The sequence below is a fragment of the Pongo abelii genome, chromosome 7 (assembly GCF_028885655.2).
Source record: "Pongo abelii isolate AG06213 chromosome 7, NHGRI_mPonAbe1-v2.0_pri, whole genome shotgun sequence".
NCBI classification, from domain to species: domain Eukaryota; kingdom Metazoa; phylum Chordata; class Mammalia; order Primates; family Hominidae; genus Pongo; species Pongo abelii.
In genome coordinates, this window is record NC_071992.2 from 66567378 (window position 1) to 66591987 (window position 24610).

Genomic DNA, 24610 nt, shown 5'->3' on the forward strand with positions numbered 1-24610 from the left:
GTGAGTTCTGTGCTAGCAGGTACTTTGTTCCTTTTTCTCTCTCAGTGCTGTATCCTGAAAGCCAACAGTGACCAGTAGGGAGTGGCTTAGTGAAGATTGTTAGAAGGGACAAAATATATCTACTTCCTGGTACAGAACCAGGCTATGTTTCCCAGCAAGCTGCGCAGTGGTTTGGCCAAATGACTAAATGTTCATGAATGAAATGTGAGCAGTGGTGATTTGTGCTTACTTAAGGCATAAGTGGAGACTTATGCCTTACGACAGTGTCTGCATTCTCCAGGGTCTCCTTCCCTTTCTCCCAATGATCCAGCTTCAGCCAGGCAGATGTCACCAATGCCCTAAGGGAAAGAATGAGGTTCCTGAATATGAATCGCTTCCAAAAGTAAAGCTGCCCCACCAAAAAGACAGCTTATAGCTTGCAACTGTTAATGTGAAAAGAAGTAGGTTTTTTGTCTGAGTCTTTGTATTGTTGAGGCACTTTGTAATGGTAGTGTCAACGAAAAGTCAAACTCTGTAAAATATTTAAAGATATTTATTCTGAGCCAAATATGAGTGACCATGGCCCATGACACAGCCCTCAGGAGGTCCTGAGTACATGTGCCCAAGGTGTTTGGGGTGCAGGTTGGTTTTACAAATTTTAGGGAAGCATAATCTATCAATCAAGTACATTTAAGGAATACATTGGTTTGTTCCAGAAAGGCAGGTCAACTTGAAGGGGGCAGAGTTTCCAAGCTATAGGTAAATTTAAACATTTCTGGTTGACAGTTGATTGAGTTTTTGTCTAAGGACCTGGGATCAATAGAAAGCAAACATTCAAGTTAAGATTGTTAGGGACAAATTGCCCCGTAAAAGCTTCTTGGTACTGCCAACAACCCCCCTCTAAACTTCTCCGGGCTACCCCTCCCCTTCCCCTAAGACTTTTTACATTTCTAAGCCCTTATCTAGGCGCCTTGGTGGAGCCAGCAGACCACTTATCAGACCTTGCTGCAATGAGCAAACCCCAATTACAAACCATCCAGACCACACAGGGGGAGCTCGTGGGAAGCATAAGCAAACTTTACCTACACCCCCACGTATCATAAACATCACAAGGTGGTTTGTGGCAGAATTAACAAGCAAACAACCCCAGGGTCTCTCTGCCCCATATAAACCCCTCATTTTTTAAGCTCAGGGCTGCCTCCTCTGTCTGGAGCAGCCGGCAGGTTGAATAAAGGTTTGCCTGAACTTGGGTCTCTGTCTCTTGTCCTTTCTCTCGGCTGACCTTACAAAGATAAAAGATTGTGGAAACCAAAGTTCTTTTGACGTCTCATGGCGGCTCCCCTTAGAAACAATAGATACAAATGTTTCCTATTCAGACCCTTTAAAGGGTGCTAGACTCTCAGTTAATCTATTTAGAATTGGAGGGGCCTGGAAGGAAAAGGTCTAGCTGTGTTAATAGGGATTCTTTACAGATATGAATTGTCCCCCACAAAGGATGGCTTGCAGAGCTATTTCAAAATGTGACAAAAAACATGTTTTGTGGGTAAAATACTTTTATTTTCTCCCTTGTCTCCTGTTATTGACAGAACAGGAGCATCACCATCTTGGACGAGCACCACCATTTTAAAGTTCACCTTAATCAAAAACTGCCTAAATCCAAAGGGCATCAGCCTAATGGCTAAGGTCAGCATGATCATAAACCACAAATGACATTTCTGACCAGAAACATTCCAACCATAAGATAAGCCTGTCCCCGACCACAGACATGCCAGCCCCGAGATTACCTCCCCTCCGGCTGGAGAGATGTCAGCCCCAAGATAACCCCCCTCCTGACGGAAAGATGTCAGCCCCAAGATAAATAACCTCCCCTCTGAGCAGAGACATTCCAACCCTGCCATAAACTTCTCCCCTACATGGAAACATTCCAAGCTTGTGATAAGCTCTCTCACCCTAAAACCAATAAATTCTCATAGTCTGTAAGAGATAGTATTCCTGATCAAAATCGGCCAGAAGCCCCTCTCAGGTTTATTCTCCAAAATAAACATGTCTTTGACTGTGGATCCACTTTTCATGTTTCTTTCCTCTTTCTTTAATTTACAGTTAAGCCAGAATCAGGTTTGGAAAATAAGTCACAATATATAGGGTTAAATAAAACCTGTCTGATGAGAATCTATGGTTTGTAGGGCATGACTCCCAAGACGCCTTAGATAGGAATTTGGGCAAGATAAAAAAAATCGGAGTTTAGTCCTCAGTAGCTTAGCTTTTTACCCTAATAAAGTAGGTCTTAAATAAGTATTTGTTGAACAAAATGTTAGGGCTTAGAAACTGATACTCCAAGATATGGTAGTTTGATATGCTGAACTGAAGGAGCCTCAAGGTCTCTCTGACTCTCCCCTCTCTCTAGTCTCTCAATCCTCTGTCTCTCCCAAAACACAGGCTAAAGTTGTTCTCTGAAGTTCCCTTGTCTGCCCAAAGTCCAGACCTATCAAAGAAGAAATCTCTGATTTCTTCCCTGAGTTTTCATTAACTGAACTTATTACTGAAACACCAGGGATTCTGTCTAAGACTTGCTGCTCCATGTACAGAATGCCAATCACTGACTCAATGAGTATTGCCAGGGAAGAAGGCTTTATTGGGTGCTCAGTGGAGGAGAACAGGAGGTCAGTCTCAAATCTGTCTCTCCAACTGACCAAAATTGGGATGCTTATGATGCAGGATTTTTTGCTTCTTAGTTCACCTAAAATCCTGGTTCTTGTTACATAATCAGGAAAAATTAGGCATGTGGAAACATTGAAAGGTGAGGAGAGCAGAATTTTTAGAAGAAAGCTCTCAGTGAAAGAAAAAGGGAGTCCTGACAACAGGCTCCCACCTCACAGATTGAATACCAGGGCACCACACACACAAGCTGAAGAGTCCAGGCTCCTCCCTGCTGCATAAGGTGCTAATCCCTGGTGGCTCCACCCCGTACTCCCAGTGTGCAGGCAGGCCCCCAATCCATTGTGGGCATGTCCAGACAAGGCCCTGGGCATGTTCCCCATCTGCACAAAAGCGTCTGATATGAACACTTGTGGGATGGATTGGAGATTCTCCAGGTGCCCTCCCTTATCTGCCTCCTGCATCTATCATTTATATAGAAGGGAAGGCAGGGAAAACAGAAATTAGGGAGGAGTAAGGAAGCAATTATAATGGATATGAGGTCTGGCATCTCATTATATGGATGCGGTGATCTGATGAGTTTCAGTCCCTTGCCTGAGGGTCAGTTTCCTGAGGAAGGAACTCAGTTAAGACAAATATAAGTTTAAAATTTTAAGATGGAGGGTCCATTTCTGTGTTATTCAAAAACCCATATATATCATTTCTATGAGACAATTGGGCCTATTTCAAACTCATATCACAGGAAGCAAGAAACCATTGTCTGCCCTGCGGGCCCAAACAGAGTTTGTCTCAGGTCACTGCATGTTTTTCAAGCCCATTGAATTCCCCTAAAAATAATTTACTACCCCCTAAAATAATCTGCACTTTTCCATCATCCTTTCCCCTAAGAAGAAAGGTATATAACCATGTGTACTTTATGGTTGATGCAGCAATCACTCTATGATTTCTCCTGCCCCCTGCACACTAATCAATGGGTATGCCATTTCTCCTATCAATCTGCCTTTGTCAGTTGATTTTCAGTGAACCTTCAGAGGGTGAAAGGAAAGTTTTCATTAGCCCCTACAGAATGAAAGAATGAATAATCGTATTTCCATTTATAGTTGGGGAAACAGAATAGAAACTTATAGGTGTTGCTCAAGGTCACCTAATTTTGGATTTAATCCCAATTCTCATTCCAAAGCCCATGATTTATTCTGTGGACTAACAGTTCATTCTTTTTTAAAAGAAATTTTTTTTAATTGTGTTTATAGAGACAGTGTCTCACCATGTTGCCCAGGCTGGTCTCAAACTTCTGGGCTCAAGTGATCCTTCTGCCTCAGGCTCCCAAAGTGCTGGGATTATAGGCATGAGCCATTACACCCAGCTAGTTGTATCTCAAGCTTTAGCCACATGAAGACCACCAGAAGAGCTCCTCAGGTTGAGACAGAAATAATACAGGGTGCTCACAGGAGAAAATTCTAGGCAGCAGTTTCACATGGCTAGCCAAAGAAAACTGTTGAAATGGCTGCATGAGCTAGGGGATGAGAAAACCTGAAAACCAGGGAGTGGACCAAGCTGACTGAGACCAACTGGACCCAACATGGTGCTGGATTTGACCTAGGTTTTACCTAGGACCTCATTATATGCTCAGTAAAACATTAAATCCATTACCCACCAGTGCCATGACAGTTTTGGGAACATCTATATTTGTGGTAAAAATAGGTGGTACCACAGTTCCAAGGAATCTTCACCTTTTTCCAGGAATCGGTGTGAATATTCCTTGGTTAAAGAAGTGGAAGCCTCAAACCCCATTGGGTGCTACTCTCTCTCAAGTACAACTGCACTCCCTACTCCCCTTTCTTGATTACATACTTCTTGCTTCACAATAAATCCCCATAGCCTGAGAGGTCAAGGTTGCAGTGAGCCTTGACTCTGCCACTGTACTCCAGCCTGGGCGACAGAAGGAGACACTGTCTCAATCCATCCATCCATCCATCCATCCGGGTATTGCAAGGCGTTAAAAAAAAGTCCCACACAAATTTAGGTTTTATTTTCAGATAAGCTCTTCTATCCATCCAGAATGAAAAGGTATCACAGGTTACTCACTTGAAGCTGCATCCTCCTTAGAGGAACTTTCACAGAAGCTGTGTCCTGTCCTCCCTTTGCTGATTTGAAGCCCAAATTTCAACCCATGCAGAATCTTTTAGGGAAATTCTCAAGACCATGTTTATATTTTACCACTATAAAGGTGGACTGTAGTTTCTGCAGATGACCACATTGAAAAACATTTCTTCTTTTATTGAAAATTAAACTATTTCCTACGTGTTCTTTGCAGAGAGGACCAAGAGCTGGCTCTGAGTCTCTAAGTCCCAGTAGTGTGGGGAGTGACAGCCTCCACCCTAGTGTCCTGGGCTCCACCCCCAGCAATTTGTAGTTGCAAGGTCTCAGACAGCACCCAGAGTTTTGGGGACTTCTTTTCCAAGTGTGAAAGGAGGTTCCTTTCCAATCATTATGTTTTAAATTTACTTCAGAGCTCCAAAGGACCCCTGACAGAAGAGTTTTTTAATAGTCTTTTTATTTTTCACCCAGAGTTACACTTACAAATAACAAGGTATTTTATGCACCAGTTGCTTCACATCTTCTACTGGAGCAAACTTTTTGTTCGTAGTGTTTTGTTATTGGCTGATATGTTTCAAAGTTCCAAGAACTTGGGCCTCAAACTTCACAGAGAGTTGACTACAAAAATGTTCTTTCCTTATTTATCATGAGGCTAACAATAGTACCTACCTCATAGGCTCATCTAGAAGATTCCATAAGTCAATGTTGATTATAAAGCACTCAGGTCACTGCCTGGCACATAAGGAGTGCCATTTATCAGTTTGTGAAGTGAAACCATGGTCAAGTTTTGTAGTGGCTGCTTTGCCCTGGCCAAGGGAAACTGCTGCTTTCTTTTATAACTGTTAGTAGCATTAAATTGCAACTCTACCTTTCTTATTTAGGGGTACTAAGGGGGGAACTTCACTTTGTGACAAAAATATAACAAAATCTTAAGCATACAGAAGTGCTAGAGCAAGGTGTAAAAACAAAAAGAACATCTTTATTAGTCCATTCTCACATTGCTATAAAGAACTACCTGAGACTGGATAATTTATAAAGAAAAGAAGGTTAATTGGCTCACAGTTCCATAGGCTGTACAGGAAGCATGGCTGGGGATGCTTCAAGAAGCTTACAATCTTGGCAGAAAGTGAAGGGGAAGCAAGCACATCTTCACATGGCCAGCAGGAGAGAGAGAGAGAGAGCAAAGGGGGAAGCCCTACATACTTTTAAACAACCAGAGCTAGTGAGAACTCACTCACTATCACCAGAACAGCAGCGGGTAAATTGACCCCATGATCCATTCATCTCCAACCAGATCCCTCCCCCATTATTGGGGATTACAATTCAATATGAGATCTGGGTGTGGACACAAATCCAAACCATATCATCACTTTATGCTTATGTTCTGTTCCCATGTTGGCATTTATCTGGAGCCTGGAGTAGCAGTGCCAGATGTTCCTTATGACAGTTTATCAAAGCCAGCTTTGCAGAGGTGAAGGAAGCATTGCCACATGGCAGTGAGCCAAGAGCACAAACTGTGGGATCCAAGAGTGGCCAAGGCTTTCTTGCTACATTTGGGAAATGGTATTTTTGATACGTATCTCAGATAATTCTGATAGAGGTGGCTTTGTTACAGACCACAGGCTCTTTGGCTACCCATATAATGGAAATTAACTCATGGCCAAGCAGATTTTCTGGATAAGACTTTTATTATGGGGCTTATGCTCAAGTGCAAGGGAGACAGCAACGGTGAGGTGTAAAGATCCTCTGGCTAGCTCCCAAAAAAACGCCATTAGGGATTTTTTTTTTTTTTTAATTAGACAAAACATGGGAATTGATTTCAAGACTAGTGTATGCAGGCTGGGCTGGGCAAAGCATGTGAAGGGTGGGGGATGCAGGTCAGCATGCCTGGTTGTGATGGTTCTCTTGAGTAATGAACCACCTGGTGGTCTGGTGGGGACAGCGAAGCAGTAATCAATTTATCAGTTTTTCTTCCCAAGGAAGGACACTCGCAACCTTGTTTGATGTTTAGCTCTCCTAAGGCCAGTTTCTGGAATTCTCTAAGTAAAAGCAATGGTTGAACATTATGAGAGCACAGAAGAATGGCTATTTGCTTTGTGTGACAGAAGCCTCAGGGTTAGTGGGTATACCATCCATGAAGTAGTGGTGTGGGTTTTGTGAAGAGAAGAAAAAAATAAAAAATGTGTGAAGGAGAAGTCATGTCCCACTCCTGTTCTATCTCAGTCTGAGGATTGCACTTCGAGAAATGCAAGTCACCCTTATTAAATTTCAATCAAACTTATAACTTTTGAATACATATTGTAATTTTATTTATTTATTTATTTATTTAATTTATTTATTAGTGACAGAGTCTGACTTTGTCTCCCAGGCTGGGGTATAGTGGCATGATCATAGCTCACTACAGTCTCAACCTCCCGAGTTCAGGCAATCCTCTTGCCTAAGCCTCTTGCATAGCTGGGACTACAGGCATGTGCCACTACACTTGGCTAATTTTTAAATTTTTTTTCGTAGAGATGGGTCTTACTATGTTGCCTAGGCTGGTCTCGAACTCTTGACCTCAAGCAATCATCCCACCTTGGCCTCCCAAAATGGAATTACAGGCGTAAGCCACCATGTCTCTCCCATATTATAATTTAATTGGACAAATTGCCTGAACTTTTCCATTCTTTGTCATTTTAGATGAGATAGAAATAAAAGACTTAGCCCTCTCCCCTCTCCCCTCTCCCCTCTCCCCTTTCTTCGGTCTCCCTCTCCTTCCTTCTTTGGTCTCCCTCTGTTGCCAAAGCTGGACTGTACTGCCGTGATCTCGGCTCGCTGCAACCTCCCTGCTTCCGGCTCCTGTGATTCTCCTGCCTTGGCCTGCCAAGTGCCTGGGATTGCAGGCGTGCGCCGCCACGCCTGACTGGTTTTTGTATTTTTGGTGGAGACGGTGTTTCGCCTTGTTGACCGGGCTGGTCTCCAGCTCCTGGCCTCCAGTGATCTGCCCGCCTCGGCCTCCCGAGGTGCTGGGGTTGCAGACGGAGTCTCACTCACTCAATGCTCAATATTGCTCACGCTGGAGTGCAGTGGCGTGATCTCCCCTCGCTACAACCTCCACCTCCCAGCCGCTTGCCTTGGCCCCCTAAAGTGCTAAGACTACAGCCTCTGCCCTGCCGCCACCCCATCTAGGAAGTGAGGAGCGTCTCTGCCTGGCCGCCCATCGTCTGGGATGTGAGGAGCCCCTCTGCCCGGCCGCCCCATCTGGGAAGTGAGGAGCGCCTCTGCCCGGCCGCCACCCCGTATAGGAAATGAGGAGTGTCTCTGCCCGGCGGCCCATCGTCTGGGAGGTGAGGAGCGCCTCTGCCCGGCCGCCCTGTCTGGGAAGTGGGGAGCGCCGGCCGCCCCGTCTGGGAAGTGAGGAACGCCTCTGCCCGGCCGCCCCGTCTGGGAAGTGAGGAGCGCCTCTGCCAGGCCGCCCCGTACTGGGAGGTGAGGATTGCCTCTGCCCGGCGGCCACCCCGTCTGGGAGGAAGTGAGGAGCGTCTCTGCCCAGCCACCCCGTCCGGGAAGTGAGGAGCGCCTCTGCCCGGCCGCCACACCGTCTGGGAGGAAGTGAGGAGCGCCTCTGCCCGGCGGCCCATCGTCTGGGAGGTGAGGAGTGCCTCTGCCCGTCCGCCCTGTCTGGGAGGTGAGGAGTGTCTCTGCCCGGCCACCCCGTCTGGGAAGTGAGGAGCACCTCTGCCCGGCAGCCCTGTCTGGGAGGTGAGGAGCGCCTCTGCCCGGCCGCCCTGTCTGGGAGGTGTACCCAACAGCTCCGAAGAGACAGCGACCATGGGGAGCGGGCCATGACGACGATGGCGGTTTTGTTGAAAAGAAGCGGGGGAAGTGTGGGGAAAGGAAGGACAGATCAGATTGTTGCTGTGTCTGTGTAGAAAGAGGTAGGCATAGGAGACTCCATTTTGTTCTGACTAGGAGAAATTCTTCTGCCTTGGGATGCTGTTGATCTATGGCCTTTCCCCCAGCCCCCTGCTCTCTGAAACATGTGCTGTGTCAACTCAGGGTTAAATGGATTAAGGTCGGTGCAAGATGTGCTTTGTTAAACAGATGCTTGAAGGCAGCATGCTCTTTAAAAGTCATCACCACTCCCTAATCTCAAGTACCCAGGGACACAAACATTGCGGAAGGCCGCAGGGACCTCTGCCTAGGAAAACCAGAGACCTTTGTTCATGTGTTTATCTCCCGACCTTCTCTCCACTATTATCCTATGACCCTGCCATATCCCCCTCTCCCAGAAACACCCAAGAATCATCAATAAATACTTCATAAAAAAAAAAAAAGAAATAAAAGACTTAGTAAGAGTTATGCTGGAATCTTACATGCAAATGCATGTTCTTTGAATAAGAGCAGGTTTCTTTATTTAGCATTTCTAATTTAATTCTTGACATTAAACCACATTAGAGTCTTTAATTCTTTTACTGTTTTATAAACTGCTGAGAAGCAATTGAGAGATTCAAGCAACTCTGGTGCATGTATTTTTAAAAACATACCATTTGTCTAGGTGTGAGCCCAGCATCTAAGCAATGAGTGTAATTTTGTACCCTGGGATTTTGTTTAGTGTGCCTGCAATGCACCATGGAAGAAAGTCCAACAATGGTTTAACTAGGTTTATCAAAAATAAGGAAAAATTCAAGATGGATCCTGCTATTAAAATATGTATTCTTTTAGCCATAGCATGTATTTAGTAAATGAAAGTGTGTGGGGTTTTTTTTTTTTTTTTTTTTTTGAGTTGATAGACATGAGAATATTTGCAGGTGAATATTATCCAAGGCTTAATTTGTAACTTTGTCCTTGTATGAGTATTGGAAAATGGCTCATGTCTGACAATTTTTAAAAAACAGAGCCACAAATAAATATCACATCTCATAGAATTCATGGTTTTCCCCAAGAAGAAAATTACAGGAAATAGAACTGTTGAATTCTAGGAAGTTGTCTACACCAAAGACAATGGCATTTTAAATCTTGGCATTCCTTTTAAGTCACGCCTTTTTAGATAAGCATGTGGGACAGTGGGGGTTATCTACAGTGAATTTTGGTTATGTTTTTGGTATTACGAAAGCTCTGATCTTTTCAAAATGCTCAAGTTTACTATGTTATAGCCCAGCACCCTGCTAGTCTTAGTTGAAAATAAAAAGGAGCATACCACTGAAAAATCAGCGTTTGTTTTCTTCAATATCTCTTAAAGAAAAAGAACGCCATTTAGTTAAAAAAAAATGTCTTCTGTCTTCCAATATGACATAACAGAACCTCGAAGGATTTATATCTTGGAAGGTGAAACCATCATTCCCTGGTTAAAATGATTAATTTCCAAAAACAACAGAAGGTAAGGAGTAGAGGAGCTACAGTGTCACACTGCATGGGAGAGAAAAGCGAAGTTGTTACCCTATTTAAAACAAACAGATAGAGAGAAAGAAACTCAGAAAATGCACACAGGAAGTGATTAGCGGCAACTGAACAAATGGCAGATGTTAAACGAAACAGCATCAGGACAAAGGCTAAGTGAAATCATACAGGCTCTGAGTGATTTTATTAAGGATGATATTTATGACTTAAGTTTGGAACAGTGCATCAAGAAGATTCAAGAGTAAACTCTCTGGCCTCATCATAGGTGAGGGCATTGTCTTTCTGGCCTGAGCTATTTCCTTAGCCTCTTAAGTGACCAGTCCGTTCTGAGTCTCTCCCAACTCCAGCCCAACTTTCATACGACCACCGTGACAACCCTCTACGTTAAGGCCTTTATACCTTGACCATTACTTGGAGAACAAATCCCAAACTTCTTAATAATAGTAACCCGGCCAGGCGTGGTGGCTCATGCCTGTAATCCCAGCACTTTGGGAGGCCGAGGTGGGTGGATCACCTGAGGTCAGGAGTTTGAGACCAGCCTGGCCAACATGGTGAAACTCCATCTCTACTAAAAATACAAAAAATTAGCTGGGTGTGGTGACGAATGCCCATAATCCCAGCTACTGAGGAGGCTGAGGCAGGAGAATTGCTTGAACCCAGGAGGTGGAGGTTGTAGTAAGCCAAGATTACGCCGTTGCACTCCAGCCTGGGCAATGAGGGTGAAACTCCATCTCAAAAAAAATAATAAATAAATAAAAAATAACCCATAATACTTTGGAACTGTAAGATCTATGTAAAACTGAGCAAACCCTGACAACTTTACAGTCTGTGGAATACCAATAGCCCTGAAAGAGTTATAGGGATTTCAGGGCTTGTTCTGCCTCCACACTTCTGTGCAAAGGCTGTCTTTGGGTACCACCAAGTTGTTTTGGTTCCTTGGAAACCTAATTCCAAGGAAACCTAGTTTCTTGGTCAGTTTCCAGAAGAAAATAAATCAGTGATATGGTCACACAATGTATCTACTTCGGGGTATAAAGAGTCACTGAATGCCTGTGGTTCTTTCTTGAGGAGGAGCTACATTGTGTACAGGCTAGACACAGTGGTTCTCTCCCTCCCTTTTCTCTTCTCTCTCTTCACATTCTTCCCTCATCTCCTTCTTTGGGGCAAAACAAAGCTTCTCTCACTGTTGCATGTGAGGCTTTTAGCGATGCTTTCAGCTGCCTGGACATGACTTTTGGGTCTCACCATCTATCTCAAGGTGCTAAAGCATTCTTCCCACTAAAGAGAATTCTCCAGTGCTGGGTATTTTCTTGTTGTCCCTCAGAATTTTCTTGCTGTCCTGCTCTGTGGTCCAGGAAGGGTGGGAACTGCATTAGCAAAAAAACTCTTATCTTAGGCCTCCAGGTAGGTTCAGCCAATGGGAGGCAGCAAGAGATGGCACGGTCCTGGGGGAAGGCAAGTTGTGGCAGGGACCTCCCCTGGCCCCTGCTCTGCACCAGGTCCCAAGGGTGCTCTGTGTTTCTTCTAGTTGCCCTCTCTGGGTTCTATCTTCCTTCCTTTTCTCCTTCAGGCCTAGGGCTGGCAAAGTCTCTCTAGGGGGTGACATTATTCCTTCTTGGAATCTTTAAACTCAGACCCACCTTTGCAGATATCTTGTTAATGCTCCTCAAATAAACCAGCTTGAATGTGCCAAGACCCTGAGTTCCTATGAGGGATGTGGTGCCTGACGCTCTAACAGTCATAGTTTCTCCACTTGCTGACACATAGCGTAGGAAGCATTTACAGTGCAGCCCCACTTTATGTTCCCATGCTCACCAAACCTCCTACGTTTCTTTGACCCTAACAAGTGTTTTAACTTCATGTCTTTGTGCACTTGGGGTTTCCTCCTGCAATGGGGTGCCTTTTCCTCCTTTTCTGCCTAGCACCAATCTCTTCATCTTCAAAATCCCTAACAAATGCCACTGGTCTGAGAAGCCTTTCCTCTTACCTCCTCCCCAGAAAGACTTGAACTCTGTGCTTCCATGCAGTAATTTATGGCATGTCTGTCTCCCCACAGAAATTATATCTTCATTCGTTTATTCATTCCCCCCAAACAAATATTTGTCAGTTATCCTCTATGTTCCAGGCACTGTGATAAATTCATGGAAACACAGCATCGACAAAACAAAGTCCCTGCCCTCATGGAGTTTATATTCTAGTGAGGGGACAAACAATACATCCGTGAACAGGTAGATTGATGATTATCCAGTAAAGGTGAGTAGTATGGAGATAAATGAAGCAGGCCAAGAGATGACCTGTGTTAGAATGAGAAGTCTCCAGATGAGGACAGAATTGTTGCCAGGAGGTCTGAGTGAAGAGCTGGTAGTTGAGCAGAGACCTGGATGATGTGAGAATATCTGAGGATAAATCTTCTAGCCACAGAAACAGCAGTGCAATAGTCCTGGGGGTGGGGAGGAAGTGTGCTTAGCATGTTTGAGGAAGGGCACAGAGCCAGTGGGTTGGGGGAGCATTAGGATGTGAGATGAGGGCCACTCAGGGCGGGTGAGCCTAGGATGTCTTGCACCACAGGATCACAGATTTGGAGTACCCTGGAGAGCTATGGGTAGGGGCTACCCTAACTTGACTATTCTGTTAACCCCAGTGGTTTGTCTAGAGCCTGGCTGAAGGGATGACTAAATTGTAGTAGACCTCAGTTAATTCTGTAATTTTTTTTCTTCAGTAGCCAATATAACTTTCCCAAGTGTTATAAAAATATCTGTGGCTTGTTTTAAAGATATAACACCAGGCAGTACAGCTGACATCAAAAATGACAAGGCTGAGAGGTGACAACCCTCAGCCAACCCTGTCACCTCCTGGTGTCTCTGCCTCTGTGTCTGTCTCTTCATAATGTGGAAAGTTTCATTCATGTTGGGAGCAAGCCCCCCAAAATCCGGCCATAAACTGGCCCCAAAACTGGCCATAAATAAAATCTCTGCAGCACTGTAACATGTCCATAGTGGCCCTAACGCCCAAGCTGGAAGGTTGTGGGTTTACGGGAATGAGGGCAAGGAACACCTGGCCCGCCCAGGGTGGAAAACCGCTTAAAGGCATTCTTAAGCCACAAACAAAAGCATGAGCGATCTGTGTCTTAAGGGCGTGTTCCTGCTGCAATTAATTTGGCCCATCCCTTCGTTTCCCTTAAGGGATACTTTTAGTTAATTTAATATCTATAGAAACAATGCTAATGACTAGTTTGCTGTTAATAAATATGTGGGTAAATCTCTGTTTGGGGCTCTCAGCTCTGAAGGCTGTGAAACCCCTGATTTCCCACTTCACACCTCTATATTTCTGTGTGTGTGTCTTTAATTCCTCTAGTGCCGCTGGGTTAGGGTCTCCCTGACAGAGCTGGTCTCAGCACATTCAGATCTCAGGCTCCAGGCAAACTCTCAAACACCATGCAGCATGCTGTGTGAATTTGAAACCAGGAGGCAAGGATGCCATTCTACCTATCAAAGCCATAAGCTTATTTTTCGCAAAATTTGTCCAGTTAGGTCTATGCTCTTAAGCCATTTTTCAAATTATAAATGACAGCAAAAAATAAAATGACTTACACTAAGAAAAACAGATGCCGATAGCCCATGTACTAACTAGAATTATCTCCTTGCTAAAATATATATTTGTCGGGTACACAGAGACATACAGAGGAAAATAACAAACACTGGGGACTCCAAAAGCTGGGAGAATAGGGAGGTGAGGGCTAAAATATCACCTAATAGGTACAATATTCAGTATTTGAGCAACAGGCACACCAGAAGCCCATACCTCACCATTGTACAATATATCCATATAATAAACCTGCATATATCTTGAATATATATATATAATGCTTTATGATACTGTCATTCATGAATCAAAATGTGTAACTACCTATAAGAGATACTTTTCTTTTGTAAATTTTAGCATAATACAAATATGGCAAAGTAAGGAACTACAAAAGAACAGAAAACAGTTGTCCTCTGGCTTCCCACTGAATATTTATTTTAGCTTCCAGATCATGCAAATATTTGAATAGAAGGAAACTGCATTGTAGAAATTTATTTTAGTTACAATGAGATTAATGGCATCTATTAGATATATTTTGTGATTTAGTGTTCTGAAAGGAAAACTGCTTAAAAATATATTTTTAAAATTTCATAACTCTACAATTCTGAATTCTTTATTCATTAAATAAATAGCACATTAAGAAGGCTGGTTATACTTGAATATAAACAGATTGGTCACAGAAATCTAAACCTATGCTTAATTAAATTTAACCAATAAACCCAGCTTCCCACCAGGGTGTGAGTGTTGGCACACAGCAGATGATCCTCGTTGTTTCAGTAACATCGCAGGGATTTACCCAAACCACTGTGATGCCAATCCAACCAAAGCTCCTGATGGAAAAGCTTCAATCTCAGGAATTCAGTTTGGCAACTTGCCCTGTGAAGAAGATGAAGCTATATAGAAATGTAGCATAAAGTGATTGCTTTCCTAAAGATTGCTTAATTACCATATTTTTTTTAATTTTGGAAAAGAAATCTTTAATAAATAAAATACAACAAATCCACCAGACATCAAAAAAGGAGAAATGAGATTTAATTTCATTGTAAGAGATTTGGTTTAAGCAGAAGAGAGACCTTTGTAACAGAAAAACTATCTAGACTTAACCATCCTAAGAGATATTTCTTACCTCTTCTGTAATAATATGGCAGAAAGCCAGTTTTGAAATGACTGAGGTGTTTTAGAGGTTAAAGAAATGAATGTTTTTGAGAAATTAAGCAGTCTTCTATTCAAATAATTGTGGGTGTTAAACATTTTTAGAACTCATCTTTATCCTTCATTATTAATAAATTGATATTATGTAAGAGTTCATTTTCATTCTTCATCAGTGCTGCAACTCTTTATCCATTAAACAATTAACTCCCCATTCCTCCTTCTCCCCAGCCCTTGCTAACTGACATTGTTTTCTGTCCCTCTAAATTTGACTACTCTAGTTACTTCATAAAAGTGGAATCACACAGTATTTGTCCTTTTGTGTCTGACTTATTAGTGTAATGTCTTCACGGTTCATCTATGTTGTAGCATGTGTCAGACTTTCATTCCTTTTTAAGGCTGAACAGTTTTTTATTGTATGTATATAACACGTTTTCTGTTCATCCATTGGTGGACATTTTTGTTGTTCCCACCTTTTGGCTACTGTGAATAATACTATTATGAACATGGGTGTATAAAGATGTGTTTGAGACCCTACTGCTTTCAGTTCTTTTGGGTGTTTACTCAGAAGTATAATTTATGGATCCTTTAGTAATTCTTTCAGAGGCGTGTGAACCAGAGCAACTCCATCTTAAATACGAGCTGGGTAAAATGAGGCTGAAACCTACTGGGCTGCATTCCCAGACAGTTAAGGCATTCTAAGTCACAGGATGAGATAGGAGGTCAGCACAAAATACAGGTCACAAAGACCTTGCTGATAAAACAGGTTGCAGTAAAGGAGCCGGCCAAGACCCACCAAAACCAAGATGGCCACAAGAGTGACCTCCGGTCATCCTCACTAGTAGACTCCCATCAGCACCATGGTACTTTACAGGTGCCATGGCAATGTCAGGAAGTTACCCTATATGGTCTAAAAAGGGGAGGCATGAATAATCCACCACTTGTTTAGCATATCATCAAGAAACAAAACATAAAAATGGGCAACCAGCAGCCCTCAGGACTGCTCTATGGAGTAGCCATTCTTTTATTCCTTTACTTTCTTAATAAACTTATTTTCACTTTGCACTGCAGACTCGCCATAAATTCTTTCTTGCACGAGACCAAAAACCCTCTCTTGGGGTCTGGATTGGGACCCCTTCCTGTAACAATTCTATGTTTAATTTTGGGGGGAACTGCCATACTGTTTTTTTCTGAGCTGTACCATTTTACATTCTTACCAGCAACGAACAAGGGTTCTTATTTATCCACATCCTTGCCAGCGAAGTGGTGTAACTGTCTAGGGTAAATACCCGAGCTTCACAGTCTCACGCCAGAGAAATCAAGGATGCAGACACACGAAGTGAGTTTAAGAGCAGAGGTTTAATAGGTGAAAGAGAAAAGAGAACATCTCTCTCTCCTGCAGACAGAGAGGGGTTCCCAAGTGGGTCTTCCGGTTTCATGGTAAAATGCAGGGGTTTTTATAGACAATCTTGAGGAGGTCGTGTATGATTTACATAGGGCCCAAGGGATTGGTTGGAACCATGTGTCATTTGCATAGTGCACACAGAAGCTGGCCATCCCACCCTAATCTTTTTAAAATTTATTTTAATTAATTAATTTATTTAATTTTTTTTTTTTTTTTTGAGACGGAGTTTCGCTCTTGTTGCCTGGGCTGGAGTGCAATTGGCTGATCTCTGCTCACCGCAACCTCTGCCTTCCAGGTTCAAGCAATTCTCCTGCTTCAGCCTCCCGAGTAGCTGGGATTACAGGCATGCGCCACCACACCTGGCTAATTTTGTATTTTTAGTAGAGATGGGTTGTCACCATGTTGGCCAGGCTGGTCTCGAACTCATGACCTCAAGTGATCCGCCTGCCTCGATCTCCCAAAGGGCTGGGATTACAGGCATGAGCCACCAGGGCCCAGCCCCACCCTAATCTTTTATTATGCAATTGGGGTATCTACCTGATCTGCACCATGTTGCCTGTCTTTTTAGTGCACATGTGGCCACAAAGAAAAGGGAAGTGGGAACCTCCACGTTGAACATGTCTGGCACCCAGGTAGCCCTTTTCTATTGGCGCAGCTGCCAGCATTTACCTATGCAAGCTTCCAGCTTGCTTATTTATGTATGCAGCTTGATTTTACAGGCTGCTGTTTGTTAGAAATGACGTGATTTGGGGGCTGCTTTTTGTTGAAAGGGAAGCCTTGCCAGGGATTCTCTTACCCTTACTAACTACCTAAATATTTCCTTTCTAGCTCCTGTATCACCAACACTAGTTATTTTTATTTATTCTTTTGATAACAGATTCTTTTTAGTGAGTGTAAAGTAGTATCTCAATGTGGTTTTGATTTGTATTTCCCTAATGATTAGTGATGGTGAGCATCTTCTCATACGGTCATTGGTTTTTTGAATATCTTCTTTGGAAAAATATCTATTCAAATTCTTTGCCCAGTTTTGAGTTGGATTGTTTGTTTTTTGTTGTTGAGTTGTTAGGTTATTAAAATATATATAATTTTCAATATTAATCCTTTATCAGATATATAATTTGCAAATATTTTCTCCCATTCTATAAGTGGCTGTCTTAGCTAGGACAGCCATAACAAAATATCGTAGACCACATGGCTTAAGCAACAGAAATTCCTTTTCTTACAGTTCTGGAATCTGGAAAATCTGGTTGATTTGGTTCCTGGTGAGGACTTTTTTTGCAGTCTTGTAGGCGGCTCCCATCTTGTCCTGGGGCATTAAAAAAAGCCAATTATCATCTTAAAGATAAGGTTGAAAGCTACCTCTGTAAAGCAGGCATTCTCCAAATGGAGAGGAGACGCAATGATTTAGTTCATCATAGGAAGTGTGGCACCACCAAAGGTTAACCTGACACCTGTCTGAAGATTTGTTTTCAAGTCCCTGCTCAGCATGGTTCCCTTTGTGACCTCCAGAAAGTCATTCAGATTCTTTGGACCTTATTTTTTTCATCTCTAAGCTCTCATTTCATTCTGATTTCTATTTAGACAGATTATAGGCCTAGGACTCATGTTTTTCTTCTTAGCATTGAAAAGGCTATTCCAAGAAACCCACTTTACCATGAGAATCTAATCTGCAGAGGATACAAGAACTTGAAGTAGTTCAAATTATACTTTTAGAACATGTTCAATCCAGAGTCATTACTCAGTTTACCTTCTGTATTTCTTTCTTTCCCCATACTCATATTTTTTTAATTTAAAAGATTATGTGGTACCATAAATATATTTTGTAACTAACTTTTTTACATTATTTCATGTAAGGTCACTTAGTGTTCTAACTTTATTAGCAAATTAATTTCACTCAGTATTATTGTACAAGTTATTAAAATTTTATTGCTAATAATTTTCAGTTTTAATTAATAAGCATTTAATATTCAACATTATGATGCCCATGTTTGAAGTGTAATTTCCCCTTGCTTAGATTACTTTTCAATGCCCACCAATAGTGTTTACAACACTAAACATTTCATATTATGGTAAATAAATGATGGTAAATTTAGGATAAGACATGTTTGGATTCAAGTTTGTAGACGTCAGTGCACTTTGAATGTATTGACTCATCTTACAGCTGGTCACTGTTAGTGGATTACTACGGTTTGTTATTCCTGTTTTGCTGATGGGTAGCACATTCAGAACACGGGGTTTGCACACCATTAGTAAAGATAGAACTCCAACTTCCTGTGTTGCTAGTTTTCTCTCTTTAAGATTCTTGACAACTATGCAATCAGCTTCTCTTGCTACTTAGAGTTAAATGGGTGTTGGAAAGCTGTCACTATTTATTCTTAAAGGATTTCTTTAGATTGTGAGAAGGGCTTCTGCCCAGGAAGCTAGTCTGGTCAAAGTGTTGCATACATGAGAGGTCCGAGCACATTCACAGGTCCCTGTAGCTGTTAGCACCTGTCTGTGAGCAACCCTTGATCTTTGATCTCTTCTTCTGGTAGATGCTTTAATGGTGAGAAAAACCATATTCTGTGTGATTCCTGATGCCATATGGCTACTCTGGCCACTGAGAGCTGCCAAAACAACTAAAATAACAGCCTAACCTTTCATTTTCATTTTCTACTTGAGTAGGAATGTGAAACTTCGCAGCTTTTATCTGGGTTGTATGTTCAAGTTTATTTGCTTGCTTGTTTATTTATTTAATGTGCAATTATTATAGTATACATCAGTCAAATGTAAAACTTTCAGATATATCCATGGGATTACAATACTTTTGTATATTATATGAGTAGTTTAAAATTTTATTCCTCTGTTTTCCACTTTTCCATTTCAATCACCAGATTTAAAATGTCACATCTCTTTGAAAGAACTTAAAGGCAAGATGTTTCCTAGTATCAGCAAGCATCAGGACTGAAACAGCCTTTGCAAAATTATGACAGTGAGAAAAAATTGACATCAGAACATTATCACAGTGAAAAATCTGCTTGCCTCTAACCTCTAGCCTACCCATGTTCATTCCTGGGCACAGGCCAAACTAACTTTGGAAGGAAATCAGTTTATAGTTTAACTTTTTATTTTTTTTTTCTGAGAGAGTCTCACTCTACCGCGCAGGCAGGAGTGCAGTGGCGTGATATTGCCTCTCTGCAGCCTCCGGCTCCCGGGTTGAAGCGATTCTCCCACCTCTGCCTCCAAAGTAGCTCGGATTACATGTGTGTACCACCACGCTTGGCTAATTTTTGTATTTTTTGTAGAGATGGGGTTTCACTATGTTGGCCAGGCTGGTCTCAAACTCCTGACCTCAAATGATTCATCCTCCTCTGCCTCTCTAAATGCTGAGCCACCACACTCACCTTATAGTTTTACTTTGAAACAAAGATAATAATAGCCCTTTCCAGGAAAAACAAAATAACAACAACAACAAAAAACAAACCCTCCTTGAGCCAAAGACCCCAAGATTCCCAACCTCCCCAGTTGCTCCTATGGATAACGTCACTACTCTAAAATCTCAGATTGGTGTTTGAGGTATTTTTTCCAACCCTGCATTCTGATAGCTCAACTGGCACCACCAGACTAGTAAAGTGGCTCAACTGATTGTGTGGCCCCCACCCACAAACTGACTCAGTGTAAGAAGATGGTTTCGAATCCCTATGATTTCGTTCCCGACCCTATCAATCAGCATTCCTCATTTCTCAGTCTCCTGCCTGCCAAATTATCCTTTAAAAACCCTAGTTCTTTATAACTTAAAAAACAGACTGATTTGAGTAAAGTCCAGTCTCTCATCTAGCCAACTCTCTGTGCATTAAACTCTCTATTGCAATTCCCATCTTGATAAACTGACAGCATCTGGGCAGCAGGCAAGAGGAACCCATTGGGCGCTTACAGGACCTTTGTGATTTTGTGCTGCTTGTCTCAAGTTGTAGGTTCAGGATATGATGGTGGAGACAAATGACCAAGTTCTGCTTTTGGTTAGGCCCAGAGGGCATCACCTGTGCATTTCCATGTAGACTCCACATTGTGAGATGCAATGCCACAGTCCCACCTGTCTGACCACTTCGTATAGTAGGAGATATCCTGCAGATGACTCCAGCCAAAGGCGTTGATGGCAAAACCAAATCAAAACAGATAACAGAAACAGGAGGAGGAGTCAATATTAGAAAAAAACAAGTCACTGATATCAGTAAAACCACTGTGATAAATACTGTGGAGAAAGAGTGGTCATGAGTTGGACTCACTCGGATCAATAAAGCATTTTATACCTGGTGCTGTTCCTAGATGCTTGCGTGCAGCAGTGTGCCAGAAGTAGAATGAAATCTGTGGAAATCTCATAACTACTAGCTTCTGAGTATATGTCCTTTCTAATTTGTAGAGGAAGATTGATCCTAAGATAATTACCTGAAATTAAAGAGGATGTCGACATATATATTTCCACCCTTGATGTCTTCCCTAAGCTCCAGATTCATATATCCAGCTGTCTCTTGGAAAAAACCAAACTCATTATGTTTCCCCAAACTCATTCTTTTTTATGTATATATTTAATGTGTATATATGTGTGTATAAGTACACACACATATATGTGTGTATATATATATATATATATATATTTTTTTTTTTTTTCTTTTAGAGACAGAATCTCGCTCTGTCATCCTGGCTAGAGTGCAATGCTGCTATCATATGTTACTGCAGCCTTGAACTCCTGGGTTCAAGGGATCCTCCCACCTCAGCCTCTCAAGTAGGTAGGAATGCAGGAGTACAGGAGTGCACCACCATGCCTGGCTATATTTATTTTTTCAATCTCACCTCATTTATAGTTATGAACTCATTGTATGTGTAGTGCCAGTACAAATTAGAAATTAAATCAATATTTTTTAAACTAAACCGACCCTGATGATGTAAGTTCACGTCAGTTAGGATCCTTTCTTCTACTTTTAGCATATTCTAAGCTCAAGAAATCAGAAGACATATTTTTCCTTAGGAATGTTCTTAAGGGACACTTTTTCCCTTTCTATAACTCTCAGACAAACTCCAACATTGTCTATTGGGAATAAATAACACTCAGTGAAGAAAACTGGAAGAAGAGGAGAGAGGAAAGGCAAGGCCATCCATATAATGAAGAGAATGTTGTCTAGAAATGAAAATGACTGAGAGAAGGAATCATGTAAGTCAACCAGCAACAAAAGCCATTCTACGATTGCAGAACTCAGGTTAGGGCCTAAAAATTGTGATAAGTTGACCTCTAAGTTCCCCAAGGCAGAGGGAAGTGGTGGGTTGAAGCGTTGCAGGATAGGATACTCGGAGGATCTCCTCAGAGTGTGGCATCCTGAGCCATTGCTGCGAGTCGCTCAGATGCACTGTGCATGCCTGACAGGGCATGATGCTTGGCCATATAGGGGCCACAGGAGAAAACTTCTCCTTCACCCTCTGAAGATTCACTAAAAAGTGAACTCGCAAAAGGCAGATTTGTTGGAGAAAAGGAATACAGATTTATTAACATGCACACAAGGAGAACCACAGAGTACTCACCCACCCCCTAATGGGGTTCAGAAGCTTGTCTGCCATCCTGGCAAAACAGGATGTGGGAGGGAGAGAAGAGGAATTCTGTTGAGGGGATTACTAGGAAGAATGAATAGATCAGAGAATAGAGATTAATTTTTACGTTGTCTTGTGAATGGGTCTGTTCGGGCATGGTTACATTCTTGGTCTTATAGGGAGGGGAATTTAAAACAACTGTTCTCCTTAATGGGTTCGGCTATTAGGCAGATAAAGAAATGTTAACTCCCTTCTGTGCTTTGGGAGAAATGGTAGGAGGTGGGCTGGGGAGAAAGACCTTGAGGCTTCTTCAGTTCAGCATGTCAAGGTGCCATATTGTTGGGGTATTAACTTCTGAGCCCCAACAACCAGCGCCTCACCTCCTAGGACGCCTTGCCTGGGTGCTTCCTTCTCTGCTTCCACGGCCCCTGCTGCTCCTGAAATTGTATTGTCCCTGGTCCCCTCTCCGCTCGCTGCGACTCTTTGAGGTCCTAGGTAAAACAAGGCAGCATGCAGGACTGCTTAGATCTGCCCACCAGGTCTCATGACCTCCCAGCCACACGGGCTGATTGTTTCTGCTCCTTGAAAACTCTGGGCATGTTTCTGCCGGCAGACCTCTGCACCTGGGGCTTCCTCCTGTCATTCAGGATCTGCACAAATGTCACCTCATCAGAGTGCTTCCCCAGTCACCCAATGCGCAGTAACATCCATGTCATATCCCTCTTTAAGACGCTCTTCATAGCACTTATTGTTGATGTTGAGAAAAGAAAAATAGCTTAGCGCAGTCTGCACTATGTGAAGTACGCAGGCGCAGAGAGACAGGAGCAGGGCCTGCAGTCATTCCACCACGCTCCCACCGTGGTTTAAAGCCATTTAGTTCCTGACTAGCCGCCTCACCCAGTATCTTCACGTTGTGGGAGTTTGTGATACAAAGAACAGTATGTAGTCCATCAATAGCTTATGTTATTTTAATGTAATTTCTTGCTGAACAACTTAGGAACTGCCTCTTTCTTTTACTTTAAAAACCTATTTGTAACTGTTGCTAACTGGATGTATGTTGAGGGCAACTCCAACCTATGGAATTGCAACTGAAACCACCTTTGCAAAGATTACGATTACTACAGTGACAGAAATCTAACAGGGCTGACTCCACCTTGCTTCTGACCACCTAGCTGTCCCGGTTAATTCCTAGGTAGAGGCCAAGTTAACTTTGGGAGGGATTTTGTTTCTAGTTCAACCTTAAAACAAAGATGATAATAGCTCTTCACAAAACTAAACTGCATCTGTAAAACTAATGAAAGTCCACAAGAATAAGATTATGAGAGGGGCCTGAACTCTGCTAAGATGTAGGTGTAGTTTCTATAATCTCTTACTGCTCCAGAGTCATGTGGCAGAAGGCACAGGATTCATGACTTCCCCAATTGCTCTTATAAATAACATCATGATTGTGGAAGCTAAGATTGATTTTTTGAAATGTTTTTCAAACTGACTGTATCCGGACGGTGACTCATGACCCATCAGGTCCTGTGGCCCCACCCAGAGGACCATTTTCCACATCCCTATGATTTCCTCCCCAACCAATCAGCACCACCCATTCCCTAGGTCCCTGCCCACCAAATGGTCCATAAAAACCCTAGCCACTGAGTCCTTGGAGTGTCTGATTTGAGTAATAGCTCTGTCTCCCATGTGGCAGTCTCATGTCAATTACTCTTTCTTTCCTGCAATAGCATGGTCTCAGTGAATTGGTTTTGTCTATGCAGCAAGCAGGAAGAATTCATCTGATAATTACACAACCCTCAAGCTTGGCCCAGATAAACTCTCTTATATTAGTTTTGCCTCAGGTTCTTCCTTTTAGCTCAATAATATTGTTATTTTTTTATTTGCTTACTTGTCAGTTGACTGTTGTCCCCGCACAAGAAAATAAACTGCACAAAAGGAGGCAGCTGAACTCTCATTTACTGGTGTAGATTCAGGATCTAGAGTGGTGCATGCAATTCTCAGAGCTCAACCAATGGTTGTTAAGTTAGTGGATAAATAAAATGCTGACTTGATGTAACATCAGCATCATGGGGTAAAACATTGTATCTCAATCTTACTTCAAAGGAGATTTTGGTCAAGGCTCCCCTATAAACAAAAATCTTCCTTCTCTTAACATGTAAAGTCTATTTACTAACTTGTAAGGACCCTTTTCTAACTTGGAGAGGGTGAAGGCCTGACAAGATAAGACAGAAGGCAGGTTATCTGAGGGAACTCTTGAGTAGAAAAGGAAATTGACAGCCCAAAGGCTATAACAGTGTCCAATCCTGGAGATTAAAGTGGGGGAAATGCCACTGAAAGCAGGTCTGGGTTTCAGAGCTCCCTCCCTCAATTGTGATGCATACTATAAGATCATGGTTCTGAGGTTCTGATTAGCATGTGTTTTTTTTTTTTTTGAGACAGAATCTCCCTTTGTCACCCAGGCTGAAGTGCAGTGGTACAATCTTGGCTCACTGCAACCTCCGCCTCTCAGGTTCAAGTGATTCTCCTGCCTCAGCCTCCCAAGTAGCTGGGACTACAGATGTGCACCACCACACCCAGCTAATTTTTGTATTTTTAGTAGAGACAGGTTTCGCCATGTTGGTCAGGCTGGTCTCGAACTCCTGACCTCAAGTGATCCACCCACCTCGGGCTCCCAAAGTGCTAGGATACAGGTATGAGCCACTGCACCTGGCCAAGCATGTCCTTTTAAATCTCACCTGGTATCACAGGGAGAGAGGGGATGAGAAGGGGTTTTAAAAGGACATGCTTTTAAATAGACATGGTTTT

General features: G+C 42.6%; 1 long non-coding RNA gene across 2 annotated transcripts in view; it reads left to right on the forward strand.

The window, feature by feature from the left end:
* The window catches only part of LOC129061000 (uncharacterized), a 52295-nt gene that overhangs the window by 22242 nt on the left and 5443 nt on the right, over positions 1-24610 (forward strand). The window contains exon 4 of one of the 2 annotated variants that reach the window (XR_008527921.2): positions 7243-9056. The exons of the other annotated variant lie outside the window; for it this stretch is intronic. This is a non-coding gene — a long non-coding RNA (uncharacterized LOC129061000). Of the gene's footprint in view, positions 1-7242; positions 9057-24610 lie in introns of those variants that run through there. 2 annotated transcript variants of the gene reach the window in all.